Below are 20,935 nucleotides of genomic sequence, written 5' to 3'. Positions count from 1 at the left end.
CAAAAAAAAAATTTTTTTTTCTGTGTAAAAATATACTATCAACCTTACTGAGGGACATAAAAGGAGACATGAATATATGGAAGGGCATAGAATATTCCTGGTCTAAAAATCATAAAATATCAATTCTCCCAAAAAATAACATTAAAGTGTCAGATTGAAACCATATGAAATTTTCAATATTCAATCCCTTTTTTACCGACAAAGGCTGTGATTTCAATAAAATTACAACAGATTACTTACGAATTTTATAAATGATTTAGAGTCTTTAAATGACTTCAATGAACGAAAAAAATTCTTTTACAACATCACAAATGATAACTAAAGTTGAAAGACACATAATAAACTGAGAATTTATTGCATGCAAGAATATTAATTATAACTAAAGTTGAAAGACAACTGAGAAATTGTTGCATGCAAGAATATTAATTCTTATAAATCAACTTTTAAAAAAGAAAACACTCAAATAAAAACAACTAACGAACATGGAATATAATTCCCAAAACAAGAAATGCAAATTGCTAAAATATGCAAACAGATATTCAGTCTTACTAATAGTCAACAAATTCAAATTAGCAGTGTGATACTATTCGTTTTACCATTCACACTGGCAGAGATTTAAAATATTACTAATGCCCACTGTGAATGATGAGGTGAGAGATAAGCATTGTCATATAAATTTGAGAGGAGCATTACTTGATTATATGATTATTTTCTGGAGAAAAATTAGCAAAATTTAGAAAGGTCATCAGCCCAGAAATTCCACTTCTAGGAGTTTATCAGAAAGAAACTTTCTTTCATTAAGATTTATGCACAAGAATATTCACTGCAGTGTTTCTTACACTGGGAAAACATTTGGAAAAACCTAAGTGGGTGAAAATAGGGCAATGGTTAGGTAAATATGGTATAGGAACAAAATGCAATATTAACGCAAAATAGCTACAATATTATTATTTAGATATTGATACCTAAACAAAAATGGGGTACCAGACAATGTGCATAGCATAATCTAATTTGTGATATACAGAAGTATATTGTTTGCAAAGAAAAATGCCTTGAATGAAAATGTGTGTGTGTGTGCATGCACATGTGTGTGTGTATATGTATGTGTGTGGGTGTACACACGCCCACATATGTATGTACGTATACGTATATATGTACATGTAAGCGTGTGTATATACAGAGAGAGAGAAGGAGAGAGACAGAGTCAGAGATCTCATAGGGGCAATCTTGCCTCCCCATAGCGGACCTTTGGCCATGTCTGAAGATATCTTTTGTTTATCACAACTGAAAGGGGAGAAATACTAACATCTAGTGGGTGGGGTCAGGAATTCTGCTAAATACGCTGTAATGCACAGGACAGCCCTCACCTCAACAAAGAACTATCTGGGTCAAATGTCAATCGTGCCAAGGCTAAGAAACCCTGAGATATATACATATATATTTCTATTTATAGTACTTAGGGGAATATTCTTTGCTTGGTTTTTCTTTGCTTCTTTAGATTCTTCTGTGGTTTAAATGTTTTGGGCAACGAAGCGATATTATTTTTAGAGTCAGAAAAAAATCATACCATAATATCTAATTTGGGGGAGGGGGAAATACCCTTAAAGTGTCACCTTCTGCTTGCCTCTTATTCTTTGCAAACCTTTCTCTCCGTCCTCTGAATTAATATGACACTTCTAGTGGGTAGCACATCACTTAAGACAATTGTCCGTTTGATTTTATTCTGGTATAGTTTTCTGTCTATTTGTCTCAGCTCTCCAACTAAATTATAAACCCATTGAAGTCTGGAGCCAGGAGCACCTTGAGGGGAGGGACCGTGTTTCCCAGGTGCCTATCCCAGAGACTGACGTGTGAGAAGTGCTTGGTATCTGTTTGCAAGAGCAAGGAACAGAGGAAGGAAGGAGCAGGAGAAAAAAACCAGGGAAAGAGGAAGACAGCAGAAAAGGCTGCTGACTTCCATCAACGTTTATATTTTCCCCTGCTCCTTCCTCCCCAGCACTTGGCACGGGGCAGCCCATGGCCTGGGCAGCATGGCACAGGTTGAGAGCAGTGTAATGTCGCAGAAAGTGCACCAGCTTTGGGGTTAGACAGGTGGGTTCAAATTTGTATCCTGCAACTCACTATTTCTGTTTTTTGTTTTGTTTTGTTTTTAGTTAGCAAACACACTACGCATCCCATTTGCCAACCACCGTTCTAAACTTTTTGCAACTATTTACTAACTGTGTCCTCTTTGACAAACGCATTAAGCTTTCACAGCCCTGATATTTCATCTGTAAAATGGGAACAATAGTACCTTTCACAGTTGTTGTGAAGTATAAATCTGATAACGTATGAAAAGTGCTACGGATAGAGCCCCCAGTGCCTGGTAGGAGTGACTGTCTGCTTTCCTCATCATTATCCTCACCATCCTGACCATCCAATTAAGTCTTTTCAGATGATTAGTATTAGTAGGACTAATTATTAGCTACTAATAGGACTTATAGACTATAAGATTTAAAATATATCTTGAAACAATTTCTACAAATGAATTGCTAGTTTGCTGGAGGGTAGCATAGCCTTTCCCACATTCTTGAAGGAAGAAATGTCATCTTCCCCTAGGGAAGTCATGCTGGACGACGGACTACAGAATCTGGGGCGTGTTTTGCAGGGAGTAGCGGGGGAAGAGGGAGGACCACATGAGCTGAATGGACCTGCAGGATCAGTGGAGTGGCCTTTCACGCATTAGTCTATGACCCTTGATAAGCACCATGACTGCATGCTATGTCCTTGGAAGCTGTACTTAAAGACCAACAGCAGAGTCGTGGACTGTGGGTAGGAATACGGGGGAAGAGAAAGAATGCTGATGCCAGGCCCAGGAGAGTGCTTGGGACCACAAGAAAAGACATCACGGACAGATATGGGAAGAACAACTATTGATTTTTCAGACTTTGTACGTGATTCCAGTGTTTCATGTTACCTGGAGTGGAGTGGCATCAGGGCCTATTGACCCTGGACCTTGACTGGAGCTGAGTCAGATGAGATGAAAGATGGGAAAGTTGACAGGAGAAACCCAAGCAGACGGCGTGTGGTTTCTTTGAACATACTTCATTGGTTTATTCCATTCGCCTCCCCCACTCTTCCCAATCAATAAATCAAACAACCAGAGTATATCTTTAGCAACTGCTACATATCAGAGCCGTCCTAAGTGATTATTGTTTTGCTACCTTTTGATAACCTTGCTCAGAGTTTAAGGTTCCTCCCTTTTCTTTCTTTCCCTCCCTCCCTTCCTTCCTTTGTTCTTTCTTTCCTTCTTGCTTTCTTCCTTCCTTTCTTTCTTTCTCTCTTTTCTTTCTTTCTTTTTTAATTGTCTCCTTTCCCACCTGTTATGGTGTGTTTTTCTCTACTCATACCTTCCTAAAGAGGGCGCACCAGCCCAGTCTTCACTATACTCCACACTCCAGAACTCTAAATCATCTTTGTCTTTTAGTTCTGCAACCCAAACTCTGGCACAAGGTGACCTTCCAACTCACCCTGCCCCAAATGACTTCTTGAGCCATAACCCGGGGACAGTAGCTACCGCCTACAGCTGCTCGACCCAGCCTCTCTCTTCCATATTGTGCGTGGACCTCTTCCTCTCTCTTACCCGCCTCTCATCCTCAGCACCCACCTAAACCCCCAGACAAACACTAAAGATGCCAACTAGCTAGAATCTGAATGTCTTCCCCATCCTTTTCCTATGGGAAAACTGCCTATCCCATGGAGATTTGCATTCGTTCCCAGAAACATGTGAGTCCTTGACATTTTATAACTGCTTCCCCCAGATATAAACAACATAGCTACACTTTCTCCAGTAAACCTCTGTGCCAAGCCCTATAAAGATTATGTCTCCTCTGATGAGCAAAACAGTTTGATGATCAGTATTATTATCTTCAATTTACAGGTGGAAGAGCTGAGATGAAATAAGGTAAAATCGCTTTGCCAAGGTCGTATAGCTATAGGCGGTAAAGCAGTGATTCTAAGCCACGTTTGTCTGCCTTCAGAGTCTGTATTCTCAAATTCCATACGAGGTGGCTCAGGTGAAGATTTATTTTAATCATCATTCTAATCAAAGGAAAATAAAACTTACATTGTGATTTTCAAATAGATTTTACTGCACCATCTCATTTGATCCTTGCAGTCACTGTATAGGTTGGAAAAGGGAACTGAGGCTGGCTGGGACCAGTGTTACTGTTGCATGCTGCATCCTCCCAGAAACTGACCGTGAGCTGGGCTTAGTGTTCAGGTCATTTCTTAGGGAGCGGGTTGCAGATCAAAAGGTGGGGAAGGAAGTAGGGGTGGACAGAGGCAGAAGTCAAGTTAGTGTAGAGGCAACACAGCCTTGCCCAAGGCTGCAGAGCTCTGGAGGTAGAATGGCCCTGAATAGGTGTGAGGGAACTGGGTCTAATTATCTCACAGTGATCGGTCACCGGATGGGGACTGCTCCCAGAAGGCTGCATGACCTGGTGTCAAGCCCTTTGCTGCTGCTTGCAATCCCTAGAAACTAAGGGGGATCTGGGTGGTGCACTGTATTTTCCCCCACAGCTACCAACTAGTTAATGGGACAGCCAGAATAAGAATTTTATCCTCAGACACCCCCATGGGTATCCTTGCCCATGCACCTTTCTAGATAGACTGTGGCATTGCTTTCCAAGCATTGCCAATGCTTTGTTGATTCTGAAGCTATGTCAGAATCCAACAATTTGTATTGACCATCTTGATATTTACAGCTGCCCACACAGGTACCCAGAGTAGGTGTTGGAGAGTGTGCTAGTGGGAGGTATGGTGACAGCATACAGCATAACAAAACTAATAAAAGTGGAACTTAGGGGCTTCCCTGGTGGCGCAGTGGTTGAGAGTCCACCTGCCAATGCAACGGACGTGGGTTCGTGCCCCGGTCTGGGAAGATCCCACATGCCACAGAGCGGCTGGGCCCGTGAGCCATGGCCGCTGAGCCTGCGCATCCGGAGCCTGTGCCCTGCAACGGGAGAGGCCACAGCAGTGAGAGGCCCGCGTACCACAAAAAACAAAAAACAAAACAAAACAAAAAACAATATCACCACCACCCATTCCTGTACTTTTAAAGTTAAAACAGACAAATAACTACCTGTTATTTGGGAATAACAGGGAAGCCCCATTCCTGTACTTTTAAAGTTAACTTTTATTTGTCTGTTTTAAAGTTAAAACAGACAAATAACTACCACTCCATTTCCTCATCTCATTACTCTGCAGGTCTATCTTTACACCCTGAAATAATCGTCAAAGTACAAGCAACCTGGGCTCTAAGCCCAACCTCCTGGTGGCTAAAATACCTAAAACCAAGGCCTTGGGAGGAGAATCCAAGCCAGTAAAGGTGGTGTCTTCCGGTTGTTAACGGAGTTGTCCTTGGGAAGATCAGGTGGGATCTTGTCTATGGCCCCTCTGTCCCTTCCCCCAGGGTACTCTTATCCAACAATACAAATATTTTATCATTAAAGGCTAAAAACCCCCTGGCTTCTGTTTTTGCGTCATTTCATTGTTTTCATGCTTGTGGCAGGGCAGCAATGAATGGAAACCAGGCTGACCTAATCTAGTCTAAATATTCTGAACCCAAGAAGGGAATCCTCTGCAGCAGAATGCCAACCTACATCTTTTAATTGCCTCAGCTCCTGATAGATTGGCTCTTACCCCCTTTGAATTCCTTTGTTGCAGAGGAGTTAAAATTCATGAGCGTCCCATGCCTGGGAAAATTCACTCCAGTGCTGCGATTTTTCTGAGCCAAGCTGGCCAACATCGCAAAGAGTCGGAGGTCTGTCGGGCCATCTGTTACATAATAGTCAACAATCTTGAAAATCTAGGGAAACAGCGATGAGGAGAGCGAAGATGATGAGGCATTTAAACAGAACAGATTGCTGCCTTACTTACGGGGGGGGGGGGGAGGGAGAGATAATATGCTTTGATTGAAGCAGAGACCAGCTTTATTAGCATAAGGAACAAAACAAACTTTAAAAAAATGGCACCAGTGAAGCTGACAGTCTAAAGAGGCTTGGTGACAAACCCCATGTTGAATTGTAGGTCACAGGGGCCCTAAATGTGACGGCGAGACACGCACACAGAAACAACACACAATGCATGTGCTCCCACACAGAGGCACACACACATCAGCAACATAGGAGAGAAACCACCAAAAAATTGCTGTTGGATTCAGACGCTAAATACAAGCCTATACTTAAATTTCAAAGGCTTGCAAGCCTGGGAAAGGCATTTTGCCTTCCAAGCAAACCACTTTCATTACGGGGTGAGAGGAGTCAGGGTCTACTTTGACTATTTCAACAAAGCACAGTCACATTTGACCAGCACCTGACTCTCAAATTCCCCATAGCTGCCTGTAAACTTTGTCATCTTTAGTAAGCACATGTCCATCCTTAGCCGTGACCTATATAGCATTCGACCTGAATGTTTAGAAACATTCGACTGTTTCTAAAAAAGAGGAATGAAACTGGAGTTAACAAAGAGTAAGGAAAAAAAGAGATGAGGACAACTGGCGAAAGGGAAGAAATAGCAAAAAGAAGATAAGAAAGTCTGGAAAAGGCATTATGTCAGTAGAGAGCCTCAAAATATAGGGCAAAAATAAAGTATGTTTGTTTAAAACCAACTCACTGGCAAACAAAAACTGAACTCTAGTTAATGGTGTGCAGGCTGAAGTGTTTTGGGGGGAGTACTGATGTCCACAGCTCATGTCCACAGCTCATGGATAATGTCCACAGCTCATGGATACTGTCCACAGCTCATGGATAAATGGATTGCTTTATACTAAAATAAGAGAAAAGCTAATTGTAGAATTTAGGTGGTGGGTACATGGGTGTGCACTGTACAATTCTTTCACCTTGTCTGTATTTTGAAAATGTCCACAATAAAATGTTGAAAAAAAACCAAATGAACACTGTGACTCCAGACGTTAAAATAGAATGAACACTGAAATAGGAATTCTAGATATTTTTAAATGTCTAATTAATCATCTCTTTAATTTCCATTTTTCTTTCCCATGACATTGTTTCCAAATATGCAGCTTGAATTAGAAACGAAAGAAGTGGATTAAAGAACGTGATTACAAAACTTGAGCGACTAGTTCTGCTGCTGTGGTTATTTCCTTGTTGTTTTCAGTAAACTAAAATGAATGAGATTGGTAAAAGTCATAATTTGGTACAATAAAAGTAGATTTTACTGTCACTTTCTCACAAATGGACTCTCTTTGAGATGAACCATACTAATTCTTCATTCCTCCTCACAAGTTCCTTCCCCTGACAGATAATCACTGAAAAACATACCAACAAAACCAGTTTCAAACCTCAGATATTTCAGAGTGCTGAGTCGGAACGTGTTTGGCAAATTTCACTCCAGTTAAGTATCTGGTTTATTTTTCCCGCCAGTCTTCACTGGATCTAAATAACGAAACTTGTTAGACGTATTTTTCATTGAGGGGCTGGCCCCCAGTATCAAAGAGTGAAAGAATGAAAGAAAGAACTTCTATTTCTAGAAGTTCCATTTTGCCCATCTCTTTGAACTAAGCTATGAAATGACGGTTTGCATTCAGGGACAGGAGAAATCAGAAAGGAAAAGGTAATTCAAAGGATAGCTAAACCTTCACGTGCATTTGTCTGTGTTTCAGAAAGGGCTTAATCTCCTGCTCGGGGCATTTTATGCCTAACTCAACATGTGCGGAAACCACTTTTTTTCTGTCATAACTAAATAAAAATACAAATATGTATTTTAACCAAGTAGACCTAGTGTGTTCAAGTCAAAAATTTAGGCACAAGGCACTAGAATTTCAAATGAGAACATAAGCGATTCCATTTAATATACAAAACCACATTGTGAGGTAACCTCCCAGCTCACAACATGAAAATGCAGAAGAGGGCAAGGTTAGAGGCTCGCGTTGGTTCAAGAATATCTGTCTGCGAGCAGCACATTTTATACTGGAACGTGACAGGCGACAAGGTTATTGTCTGCAAGTTTTCACCCCAGGGGATAAAAAAGAGAGGGGAAAAATGTGAAAGTATTTGAGCAAATAGTAGACACTGTGGGGTGTCCTCTTTTCCAAGCCAGCAACAGCGGTTTCAATGCCCTGACCCATGAAAAGAAGCATTGGTAGTTCAATGCTCACCAAATGGCGGGTTTGGGATTCAGTGTTGGAAAATTACTGGGTAGAAGTGGATGCAATTTATAAGAGCAAAATAAGGCAGAGGATCTGGAGGAGGCTGGGCTCTCTGTCTGTCACGTTCAGTGGCATCCCCGGCCTCTGTCATTCCTTCCTCCATCACATCCAGGCCTTTGGTCACATCCTGGGCCTAAGTCAGTGAGGAACCACCTCTGACACCAAGAATCCGGGGAAACTGCTCTCCGAGGAGTGGAAGAAACTTGCCCCCAGTTGCCGACTGTGTCCGTATAACACCCCAGATGCACAAAACCCCAGCCAGTTTATCTGAGAGGAGTGAAAATTCACCTCAGGTTTTGTAACAAGTACCTCTAAAGGCTTGCATTTCCAAATGGTGCCTGTAGAGTCTTTCTCTAATAGGAGAAAAGGCCTTTAAATAATTCATCAGGGGCTTCCCTGGTGGCGCAGTGGTTGAGAGTCTGTCTGCTGATGCAGGGGACACGGGTTCGTGCCCTGGTCCGGGAAGATCCCACATGCCGCGGAACGGCTGGGCCCATAAGCCACGGCCGCTGAGTCTGCGCGTCTGGAGCCTGTGCTCCGCAATGGGAGAGGCCACAACAGTGAGAGGCCCGCGTACCGCAAAAAAAAAAAAAAAAAAAAAAAAAGAATTCATCAGATGAAATGACTGAAATGTTTGGAGTAATTTCAACATAATCGCAGCCTCTGAGACACAAATAAAACAAATACTTGTTAAGCGTCAGACTGTCTAGGTATGACTCTCAGCACTGCCATTTACTACTTGTAATATTGAGCTAGGTTTTATACCTCTAGTCTCAGCTTTCCTGTCTGTAAAATGGGGAGAATAAAAATAGTATAATAATAAGAATATTACTACTACTAATCATCATTATTATTATTATCACAGGGTTATTGTGAGGATCAGATGAGCTAATACGAAGATAGCATACACCACATTGCTTCACAGTTACGTGCTTAGTAACTGCTTAGTAACTTAATTGCTGTTATGTTCATCATTACTATTATCTTCTGGGCAGAAAGCTTATATATAAACTTGGGCGATACCTATTGGCTGGGGGACTCCTGGCTAAAGAGTACAGCACATGTATTTTGGGAGCTTGGCTTGAGTGCTTTCCAGTAAGTTACTTTGGCTTCATCCTGTTCATAGAAAAAACAAACCAGAGGAAGGGAAGAAGAAAAAAAAAAGCTAAAAGAGTACATTTGTGGGTAATCTTGGCTCTGATTACCAAGTCTTTTATCTCTCCAGAGATTTATGTCTCTTTGTAGTCACCTTAGCAAGCTTGAGGAAAGTCCCATGGTATTTTTCTATTTTTCATATTTGCAGTAAATAAGGTAAGTCCCTTAATGAAAAATGAGATACCAGAGAGGTAGAGAGTACAAGTTTTTGATTTTGCAATGGGCCAGGCAAAGTAGATGTTGGTATCAGCTTTCGTCACACGAGGCAATGAGGAAAGTCTTCCACACGTATCAGTATTACATTTGAGAGTTGAACTTTAACATACGTTCCTTGTGATGCTAAAAAGAAGCTTTTACAGGGGGTGATATAATTTTGAGGTGTGGAGGAAAATTACTGAGCATCCACAACTTAAAATAAATCACGTTCCATTTCTAGTAGTCAGAGTTCTTAGTTGTAGGCAACAGAAACTGACTTGGACAACTTAAGCAGAAGGGAATACTTTAGAAGGATATGGACACTGCCTAGGAGGAACAGTCTTAGAATGTGCAAGAACTATAGGGACTCTTGGACGCACAGCTGTTAGAAGTACACTTCTGCTGCTTAAGATGTATGATTGACACCTCCATACTGTGTCCTTTCCTCAAGATTCAAAATCCTAGAAAGGCATATCTGATTGGCCAAGGGTGGTGATGTGACCTGCTCCTCGGGTCACGCAGCTGTGTTCTCTTCAGGTCCAGTAGTGGGAGTGGGTAGTATCTCCTCCTACGACCCACACACAATGGGGGATTATCCAGAAAATCCATCAGGATGCTATGAGGGTTAGTATTGGATATTAGACAGCCAGAGAAGGCACTTCCACACTGCACTTTTCTAAACATTCCCCAAAAGTTAGAATTAAACTCTGTTATTTCTAATTATGGTTATCATCTTTCACACATTTAAAATGATTTTTATTTTTACTTTAAAAAGGTAATTCTTAGAGGTCTGAGTTTTCTAGTTACAATTCAGTAAGTTACGGATCTTTGTCAATTTCAAAGAGGCCTTATGAGGAAAGAGGGAGGTGATCATGGCCGTTAACAGAGATGTTATGGTCCAGGATCACCTCTGTTGTTTTGAAGAGGATGGGCTAAAGTTATTTTTTTGTATATGAAATTGACCAATAAAAAATAGAATAATAACCAGTAGTGCCACGGGTATAGTGAATCAGGCACTCTTATACATTATTGGTAGGAGATTAAACTGGTGCATCCCATCTGAAGGACAATTTGGCATTATATATTTAAAATGTCCACAACCTCTGACCTAAGAATTCCATTTCTAAGAATTTATCTTAAAGGAAAAAATAGTGTAAGCACAAATATATTTATTGCAACATTGTATATAATTGTACAAAAGTAGAAAATATTCAACAAAAGGTAGATTGGTTGATTAAACTGGTAAACTATATAATGAAATAGTTTGCAGTCATTAAAAGATGTTATGGAATTGTTTGTTAACGTTTTAAGACATTTATGATATGTGGTTGGAGAACAAGAAAACAGGTTACAAAAGAGTATGTGAAGTATGGTGACCTCTTGATTTAAAAGATGTAAATGCAGTTTGTGTGAGTCACTATATGTGAATATACAGAAAGAAAAAAGTCTGGAAAGTCATACATTAAAATACTAATAATGGTAATTTCGGGTGGTGGGATTATTTTTATGTGTTTCTTTGTGTTTCCTGCCAATTTTTTTGTCTTTGCATACTGCATATGGAATTGAAACATAATAAAATTTATTTATAAGGTTTTTTATGTTAAGGAAGTATAGACCAACATAAGTGAGCATACAGAGGCAGGACCAATGTCTCAGATACTATTTCAGAAATGTACCTTGTGTAAATTGTGCTTTTCAAGGAAAAAAATGCCTCTTTGTACAAGTTGACAACATCTTGAAAACATCCTTAAATGTTTATGAGAGAGATCATAATGTTCTTCCTTATGTCTTTGTTCACGTTATAAGGCTAAGGCATTTTTTCCAAAAAGTGTCTACTAATGTGGTTTGCATAAACCATGAGCTACAGGGAGAAGCTGTGCTTCATTTGACCCCAGGTAGGAGAGTAGAAAGCTCTTTCATTTTGCCAGATAAACAGAAAGCACCCAGACCTTTTCAGCCACAATGCCATTCAGGCATGTAGATGTGATATCCATAGATCAATAGATAAAGTAGCAAGCAAAGCGTCCCAGTTCTCATGGGGCATACTTCAGAGGTCCCCGAGGATGCAAAAGATGCCCTCATCTAGTGCAGCGCAGGATGAATTTGCACACTTTTTATATAAATTAAGCCTTACTAGTGGTTTCTAAGGAGGCCCATAAAAGATGCAGAAAAGCAAGCATTAATGTGTTTCCCTGTGCTGTGGTCAAAATGAAATTTCAAAGGAGAAAAACAATTTGGTCTGCTTCTTTTCCCCTTATGGCAGAGTCTAGCTTTCATTTTTCTGAACAATTATTTTCTAATTTAGATGCTTAATAAGAACCTTCAGGTCAATATGATGAAAGACACTTTGTAAAATGAAGAACCAGCATTATGCCAAATTAAAGTTTGGGTCTTTGCAATGAATGAACCATTTTCTATATAGAAATCCATGGCTATGACCCAGGGGCAATGCAGAGGTTTTTTTTTTTTTTTTTTTTTTTAGGTTCTCTCTAATGAAACTTTCTCTCCCTCTCTTTTTTCCTTGTCAGTTGTCTTTGTGTTTCGGAATTGAATGCAACCCACTGGATTTCGCCACTGGTTCCCTCCTTCTCTGCGTTACACAGCAGTAACTACTACACAGAGTGTACTCTGCAGAGCCACATATGTGCAAAGCTGGTGTTCACTTGGAGTGTTGGTACAGGACATTTCATCTTGCTTAGGTCCCTGGCCCCCTTTTCTATCTTGGCTTTGTAAAACCTTGTTCAGCCGTTACCAGAGAGAACAAAATGTCCAGCAAAATGGGGGAAAGCATTGCAGAGAAAATCTGTTTACACAAGGCACACATGGACCAGCAATCAAAATAGCCTGACCGACTTTGTGGTTTAACTTTTCACAAAGTAAAAGCCATAGGACAAAGCTCGAGGGGTTGGGGGTCGGGGGAGAACAATGGCAGAAATAAATGTCAGTAGCATCCCCTCCCTGTTTTAATTAGCCATACGAAAGAGGGACGTTTAACTTAAAGACGACTGGTGTGGATAGTAGAATCGTATCTTTCTCTGTGTATTTATTAATGAGTGACAACAGACTGATTGAAAAATGAATTTGCTTCATTCAATAAAAGCAAACAATGTAGGTTAGTGGAATTCGATCCCCACTGAGGTATAGCAGGGGCAGGATTAAGTTTACATGTGGGTCTGCTAAAAGTCCAACTATTTTAGATTATTTAAAACAAATTTTATTGAAGTATTTTGGGTTATTTTAGATTCTTGCACTTAAGGGTCTTCCTAATTAATAAAGGCTGTAACTGTAATTATCACCGTATGCCTACATCAAGAGTCAAGCTCTTGAGTGTGACCTCAGAGTTACCACACTAGGACCAAAATATGTTTCACTTGAAGTCACTCCCATAGTTCTAATTACGTTCTAAAAGGTCTAGTTTATAACCTTCATTTGTTATGGTTTTGTTTGGCTCATACTGTAATAACAAGAATACCTAGTTGGAAATTCTCTGCAAATTCCACTTTATTTACAGTTCAGTGCTTTTTGTTCCCCAAATTATTTCTTAATTTACCATCCTTGTTTGAAATATTAGAGCCTTTTTGAAGAGTGTGAATAAAAAGGGTTCCTTTTCTTTTGATGGTTAGACCTACACCATCCTTTAGCCCTAGGCCTTGTTCATTTTTTACTTCTGCCTTTAGCCCTGCGTCTTGTTCTCTGGGTCCACAGACCATGAACTGAGAAGATGCTAAATGAGGCTCATTCTAGCTACAGGGATTGTGTTAGCAGATATAAATAATAGTGTCCATTTTAATAAAGTGAAATATCTTGGAACAACCAAGAAATAAACTGTTATTAGTTTTATATTATGTCAGTATTTCTATCATTATCTCTGTTACGGACGTGGGAGTAACTGATAGCTTTACTTTCCATGTAGGGAAACTAAACACAGATAAGTTGTGTTATTAAAAAAAAAAATCATGCTGTATCTTGCACTTGGTTAAAAATCAGGGCTAGGGAAACTTCAGAACAAGCTTTCCGAGATGTCTGTGTAGTCAGAAAATTATTGTTCATTGGTCCATTATCGCTCAAGAAGGAATTTGTATACCATAGCATATCCTAATAGAGATTTACATTAAGACTGCAAAGCTGGGCACTGAGAGTAGTTGGTGTATAACCCTCTGTTCTCATTTATCCTGAAAGGCAAGTTTCCTTCAGAGTGGGTGAGGGAGCCCCAGTACCTAACTGCTTGCTACCCAAAAGTTTACTTGTCTCCAAAATTCCATTTTGAGGTCCAATTGAAGCAAAACCACGTTCAAAGATTAGGCTTAAATTGCATCCTCCTGATTTTCAAAAGAAAACCTTTGCTTAGAATTAGTTCTCTGTAAGTAGAACAATTAGTATTTTCATTCTAATTTGGGACCAAAAAACCAGTGATTCTTAAACTGTGCTCCCACAGCACAGTCTATGACATAGATTGGCTCAAGAGATTCCACCACGAAAATGATGTATTTAGAGTTGCTGTAGAAGACAAAAATCCACGACGACCAGTTAGGTTGGAATTTCAGATAAGTCATGAATATTTTTTAGTATATAAAACAGAGGTATGTCTCTCTGCCTTCCGAAAATATCCAAGAAGCAATCACGTTTTGAAATTAAGATTTTATTTTTTATTTACTTTTTGTTGTCCAGGGTCCTTTAGTGAAGAAGGATTTTTAAGGGTGAAATGAATAAATCTGGGTATGGATATGTTGTCTCTCATAAATAAAATATTGCTCACTACTTTTATAAAGTAGCTTTCCTTATAGAATGGCTTCTTTTTGCACCTATATTAAAAATGTCAATTTATCCCAATTCTAAGGAATTTATAAAAGGAAATCTTGGGGCATGAATTGTTAAACCAAGGTTTTCAGGAATTACACACTCCTAAAATTTTTTTTTTTTTTGCAGTACGCGGGTCTCTCACCACTGTGGCCTCTCCCGCTGCGGAGCACAGGCTCTGGACGCGCAGGCTCGGCGGCCATGGTTCACGGGCCCAGCCACTCCGCGGCATGTGGGATCTTCCTGGACCGGGGCACGAACCCGTGTCCCCTGCATCGGCAGGCGGACTCTCAACCACTGTGCCACCAGGGAAGCCCACACACTCCTAAAATTTAATGTCATAATTTAATAAATTTCTGTCACTGCTACTTTGGGTTTTTTTTCATTTAAACATTTAGTAGAGATTACTGAACACCTGTTCTATGTCAGATGGATATATAAATATGAATGAGAAAATATCCCCTCCTTCAAGAATCTTACAGTCAAATGAGCAAATAAAGACACAGTTAAATGCAAGAAAGTGACATAGTTGCCACAACACCTCATAAATATCACCCACAAATTTGTTACTTCTGCTAAGAATACATGTTCCCAAAAACCAAAGTGCTTCTAAAACAAAGTGACTAGATAAACATACGTAAAGTTAGCTTTTATTGACTGTTTATTGTGGGCTAGCCATATTGCTAATTTAGGTTAATCCGTAATCGAAATGAATCCTCATAATTCTATGATGCACATTATTTTATTATTCCTTTTTTGAAGCTGAGGCACAGCAAGACAGATTCACGGGCCTTGCCCAAGGACACACACCTGAAAGGCAGCCCAGCTGGTGCCCGCTATGAATCAAAGAAGCTGGGAGATAGGATGGAGTCAAAGTGACTCATAACTTTTGTTTCTTCACAGCAGATTTCCTGAGGGATCACCAATATCAGAGCACCTATTTCTAATGTAAAATACTGGCATAGTCAGAATATTGTTGGACCAATACCTGATTATATTTGAATTTTTCTCTACTGCACTGACCCATTATTGTTTTTCATCATCACCATTTTGCTCTGGAAAATTATCATAGATACAGCCTAGAAGTCTTAACCTGTATACGTAGACTTCATCTGCATCAGTTAGATCATCTGAAGGGAGAGTATCTTTCAAAGTGGTTAATACCGGTGGACAATGAATTAATTCAGACATTTAAGAATGAAATACCAATCTTGCACAAACTCTTCCAGAGAATAGAAAAAGGCAGCATACTTCCTAACACTTTAGGCGGTCAGAATAACCTCAATTCTATAGCCTGACAAGAATATTTTAAGAAAGAAAAATTACAGATTAATAGATTTCACTTAAAAAGATATAAAACACAAATAATATTAGGTTGAGCCGTATACATTTGTCATTTTTAGGTCAAATATTGTCAAATATTAGCCTTTTCATACGGTTCAAGCTAGCATTAGCAAATTGGATCTAACTAGCTTTAAGAGTAGCATCATAATCAAGTGAGCTTGAAAATACCAATCAGTATAATTCATGCATAAAAGAAGTAAAAATTATTAGCATCTTAATAGATGCAGAAAAAATATTTGATAAGATTTAACAGCCATTCATGAAAATAACTCCTGGCAAACTATTATAGATTTATTAATTATAAGGAATATTGTGGTAGGCAGAAGTCTAAGATGATTCCCAAGATTTCTGCCCAATGGTGTGTATTCTCTGTATAATTCCCTCTCCTTGACTGTGAGCAGAACCTGTAAATATGATGGGCTATCACTCCTACAGTTGATGTTGAGTTAATCAAAAGGCAGATTATCCAAGTGGGCCTGACCTAATCTGGTGAGCCATTAAAAGGGACTGGCATCTCCCTGAAGTCAGAGAATCTCCATTGCTAGCTTTGAAGATGGAAAAGGCCAAATAACCACGGCTCGAGTGTGGCCACTAGGAACTTAGAGAACCCCCCAGCTGACAGCCAGGGAAAATACAGAAAACAAAAGGGACCTCAATCTTACAACCACAAAGAACTGAATTCAGCCAATAAATGATGTTAGAAGAGGATCCAAAACTCCAGAAAAACTCCAGATACAAACTCAGCCCCAGCTAACACCTTGATTTCTGACTTGTGAGACCCTGAATTGAGATCTAGTTGAACTCTGCCCATACTTCTGATCTACAAATCTGTGAGATACTAAATCTGTGTTGTTTTAAGTGGCTGAATTTTGGTAATTTGTTATGCAGCAACAGAAAGCCAACTCAAATATGTATTTAAAAAATTCACAGGAACCATTATACTCAATGACAAATATTGAAAACTTTCCCCTAAGATCAGGAATGCCCACTTTCACCATTTCTATTCAACACTATACGGGCTGTTCTAGCAAATGCAACAAAACAAACAAACAAAAAAGTTAAAAGCATAAGGATTGAAAAGGAATGGATAAAACTGGCATTGTTGACAAATTACATGACTGTGGACCTAGAATATCCAAAAGAATCTACAAACTTTTAGAATTGACAAATAAAGGTAGCAAGGTTGCTGGATAGAAGGAAGGTCAATATACAACACAAAAAATGTATTTTGTGGCTAGTAAGCAACAAAAAGTAGAAAATAAAATTTAAAATAATTTACAATAGCACCAAAATAATCAGATACATACAAAAAATATAATGAAAGATGTGTAAGACTTTTATACTAAAGCTAAGACAATATTACTGAGAGAAATGAAAAGAGATTTAAATAAAGGTAGAGATATACGATGTTCATGAATTGGCCCAATACTGTGAACATATCAGGTCCCTACAAATTAATCTATATACCTACTGCAGTCTCAATATAAATTCTAGCAGTGCTATGGATTGAATGTTTGTGTTCCCCAAAATTCATATGTTGAAATCTTAACCCCCACTGCTGTAAAGGTATTAGGACTTAGGGCCTTAGGTCAAGTGGATGGAGCCCTCATGAATGGGATTAGTGCCCTTATAAGAAGAGACACAAGATGTCTCTCTCTCTCTGTCTCTTTCTATCTCTCTCTCTGTTTCTGTCTCTCTCCCTCTCTCCCTCTCTCTCTCTGTGCCACGTGAGAATGCAACGAGAAGGCTGCCTGCAAATGAGGAAGAAGGCCCTTATCAGACACCTGATCAGCGGCCCCTTGATCTTAGCTGTCCCAGCCTCCAGAACTGTGAGAAATAATTTCCCGTTGTTTAAGCTATCCCATCTATGGTAATCTGTTAGAGAGCCTGAGGTGACTGAGACAAGTTGTAGACCCACTTGTTTATTTTTGCTTTCATTGCCTGTGCTTTTGGTGTCACATCCGAAAAAGTCAATTCCCAGACCACTATCAAGGAGATTTTCCCCTATGGTTTTTTCTAGGAGTTTTACAGTTTCAGATCTTACAATTAAGTCTTTAATACATTTTGAGTTAATTTTTGTGAATGGTGTAAGATAAGTATCTAGTTTAATTATTTTGCATGTGAATATCCCATTTTCCCGACACCATTTATTGAAGAGACTACCCTTTCCCCATGTGTATTCTTGGTGACCTTGTCAAAGATTAGTTAACGGCATATTGTGTACATGTATTTCTGGGCTATCTATTCTGTTCCATTGGTCTATGTGTCTGTTTTTATGCCAGTACCATACTCTTTTGATCACTATAGCTTTGTAATATAGTCTGAAGTCAGGATGTGTGCTGTCTCCAGCTTTCTTCTTCTTTCTCAAGATTGCTTTGGCTATTTGGGGTCTTTTGTGGTTTCATACAAGTCTTAGGATTATTTTTTCTATCTCTGTGAAAAATGCCACTGGAATTTTGATAGGAACTGCACTGAATCTGTAGATAACTTTGAGTATTATGTAGATTTTAATAATATTAATTCTTCCAATCCATAAAAACAAGCTTTATTTCCATTTATTTGTGTCTTCTTTAATAACTTTCATCGATACCTTATAGTTTCCAGTGTACAGATATTTTACCTCCTTGGTTAAATTTATTCTCAACTATTTTATTCTTTTTTATGCTACTGTAAATTTTTTCTTAATTTCTTTTTCAGAGAGCTCATTGTTAGTGTATAAAAACACAACTTATTTTTGTATATTGATTTTGTATCCTGCAACTTCACTGAAATCACTTATTATTTCTAACAGTTTGTTGGTGGCATCTTTAGGGCTTTATAAACCTTATTAAATATAGGGTTTTATATAATAACATGTCATCTACAAACAGAGAAAATTTGGATACCTTTAGAAAGGAAATAATCAAAAAAATGCAAAAGAAACTGACAAAATGGGAAAAAAATATTTGCAAACATACATACAATAAGGGGTTAATTCTAAAATATATAAGGAACTCATATAAGTCAATAGGAAAAAAAACCAAATAACCCAATTTAAAGCTGGGCAAAGGACATGTACAGACACTTTTCCAAAGAAGACATACAAATGGCCAACAGGTATATGAAACGGTGCACAACATCACTAATCATCAGGGAAATGCAAATCAAAACCACAATGAGATATCACCTCATACCTGTTAGGACAGCTTTTATCAGAAACACAAGAGATAATAAGAGTTGGCAAGCATGTGGAGAAAAGGCAACCCTTGTTCACTGTTGGAAAAATAATTATAAAAAATATTGTAGCCATTATGGAAAAAGTATGGAGGTTCAAGAAATTAAAAATTGAACTACCATATGATCCAGCAATCCCACTCTGGGTACATATCCAAAAAAATGAAGTCAGTACCTGGAAGAGATATCTGCACCCCCATGTTCATTGCTGCATTATTCACAATAGCCAAGATACGGAAACAAACTAAGATTCAACTGACAGATGAAAGGGTAAAGAAAATGTGAGATATGTATATATAATAGAATATTATTCAGCCATAAAAAGGAGGAAATCCTGCCATTTGAGATAATATGGATGAAACTAGAGGATCTTATGATAAGTGAAATAAGCCAGACACAGAAAGAAAAATAATGTATGGGTCAATTAGATTGTAAGTGTGAGGAGGGTTTTAGATTCTATGGTCCAGAGTAATGATTAAGGGGATAGATTTGCATCAGACCCGTATTCAAATCCCACCTTTGCCACTAATTACATATGTTATGTAGAAAGCCTGGACAAGCTTTCTAACTGTTCTAACTATTCTAAAGTCTTAGTTTCTTCGTATGTTAAAAAAAGGGAGGGGAAAAAAATCATCTGTTTAGGGTTGTGGAGAACACTAAGTAAGGTAGGAAGGAAAAGTGCTTAACATGATGCCTGGCACATAATAAAAGTTCTATAAATGTTGCACGACTACTCCTCCTCCTTCTGCGGCTGCTGCTGTCTGTGTCTTCCTCTACAGCACATGGCAAATTTCTAAGAGCAGACTGCAGAGCAGATACTTAATAAACAGTTGCTGGTTGGGAGCAAAAAAAAAAAAAAAAGAAAGAAAGAAAGAAAAGAAAAATAATGTATGATTTCACTTAAATGTGGAACCAAATAAGTTGAGCTCATAGAACTAGAGAGTACAACAGTGGTTGCCAGGGGCCGGGGGTATGCGGCTGGGCATGGGGGAAATGGGGAGATGTTGGTCAAAGGGTACAAAGTTTTAAGATGAATAAGTTCTGGGGGTCTAATGTATAGTATGGTGACTATAGTTAATAATACTGTATTGTATATTTGAAACTTAAGAGAGTAAATCATAAGTGTTCTCAGCCACGCACCCAAAATGGTGAACTCTATGAGGTGACGGAAGTGTTAATTAACTTGACTGTGATCATCATTTCACAATGCATGCATACATTAAACCATCATGTTGTATTCTCTAAATATATATATAATTTATATATAAATATATATGTATATAATTTTTATTTTTCAACTATACTTCAATAAAACCAGAAAGAAGAAACAAAAACAAAACAAAACAATAAAACAAGTTATCTTAAAATTTATATGGAAATGCAGAACTCAAAGAAGAGCCAAGAAAAGGTTATCATGGCACATTAGCTAGGTAGGGAGAGAATGACTGTTTTTTTCAATAAATAGTACTCTGTCAATTGAATATCACTATAGAAAAAAAACATATCTTAACTCCTACCTTACACTGTATATAAAATTAAATTCCAGATGGACTGCAGATTTAATTGTGAAAAATAAAACAATAAAGCATTTCAAGAGAAACTGCAGAAAAACACCTTCTTGACTTGGGCACAGCAAATATTTTTAAGAAACCTAAGGGCCTTCCCTGGTGGTGCAGTGGTTAAGAATCCGCCTGCCAATGCAGGGGACATGGGTTCAAGCCCTGGTCCAGGAAGATCCCACATGCCGCGGAGCAGCTAAGCCCATGTGCCACAACTACTGAAGTCTATGCGCCTAGAGCCCATGCTCTGCAACAACAGAAGCCACCACAATGAGAAGCCTGCACACTGCAACGAAGAGTAGTCCCCGCTTGCCACAACTAGAGAAATCCCGCTCGCAGCAACGAAGACCGAACACAGTCAAAAATAAATAAACAAACAAACACATAAATAAATAGCACATAAGGAAAAAATATAAAAGAAAAACATCTGTTAGATCAAACTATGCTATAATTATAATTTTGT

The sequence above is a fragment of the Tursiops truncatus genome, chromosome 11 (genome assembly GCF_011762595.2).
Source record: "Tursiops truncatus isolate mTurTru1 chromosome 11, mTurTru1.mat.Y, whole genome shotgun sequence".
NCBI classification, from domain to species: Eukaryota; Metazoa; Chordata; class Mammalia; order Artiodactyla; family Delphinidae; genus Tursiops; species Tursiops truncatus.
Note: the sequence above shows the minus strand (reverse complement) of the source record.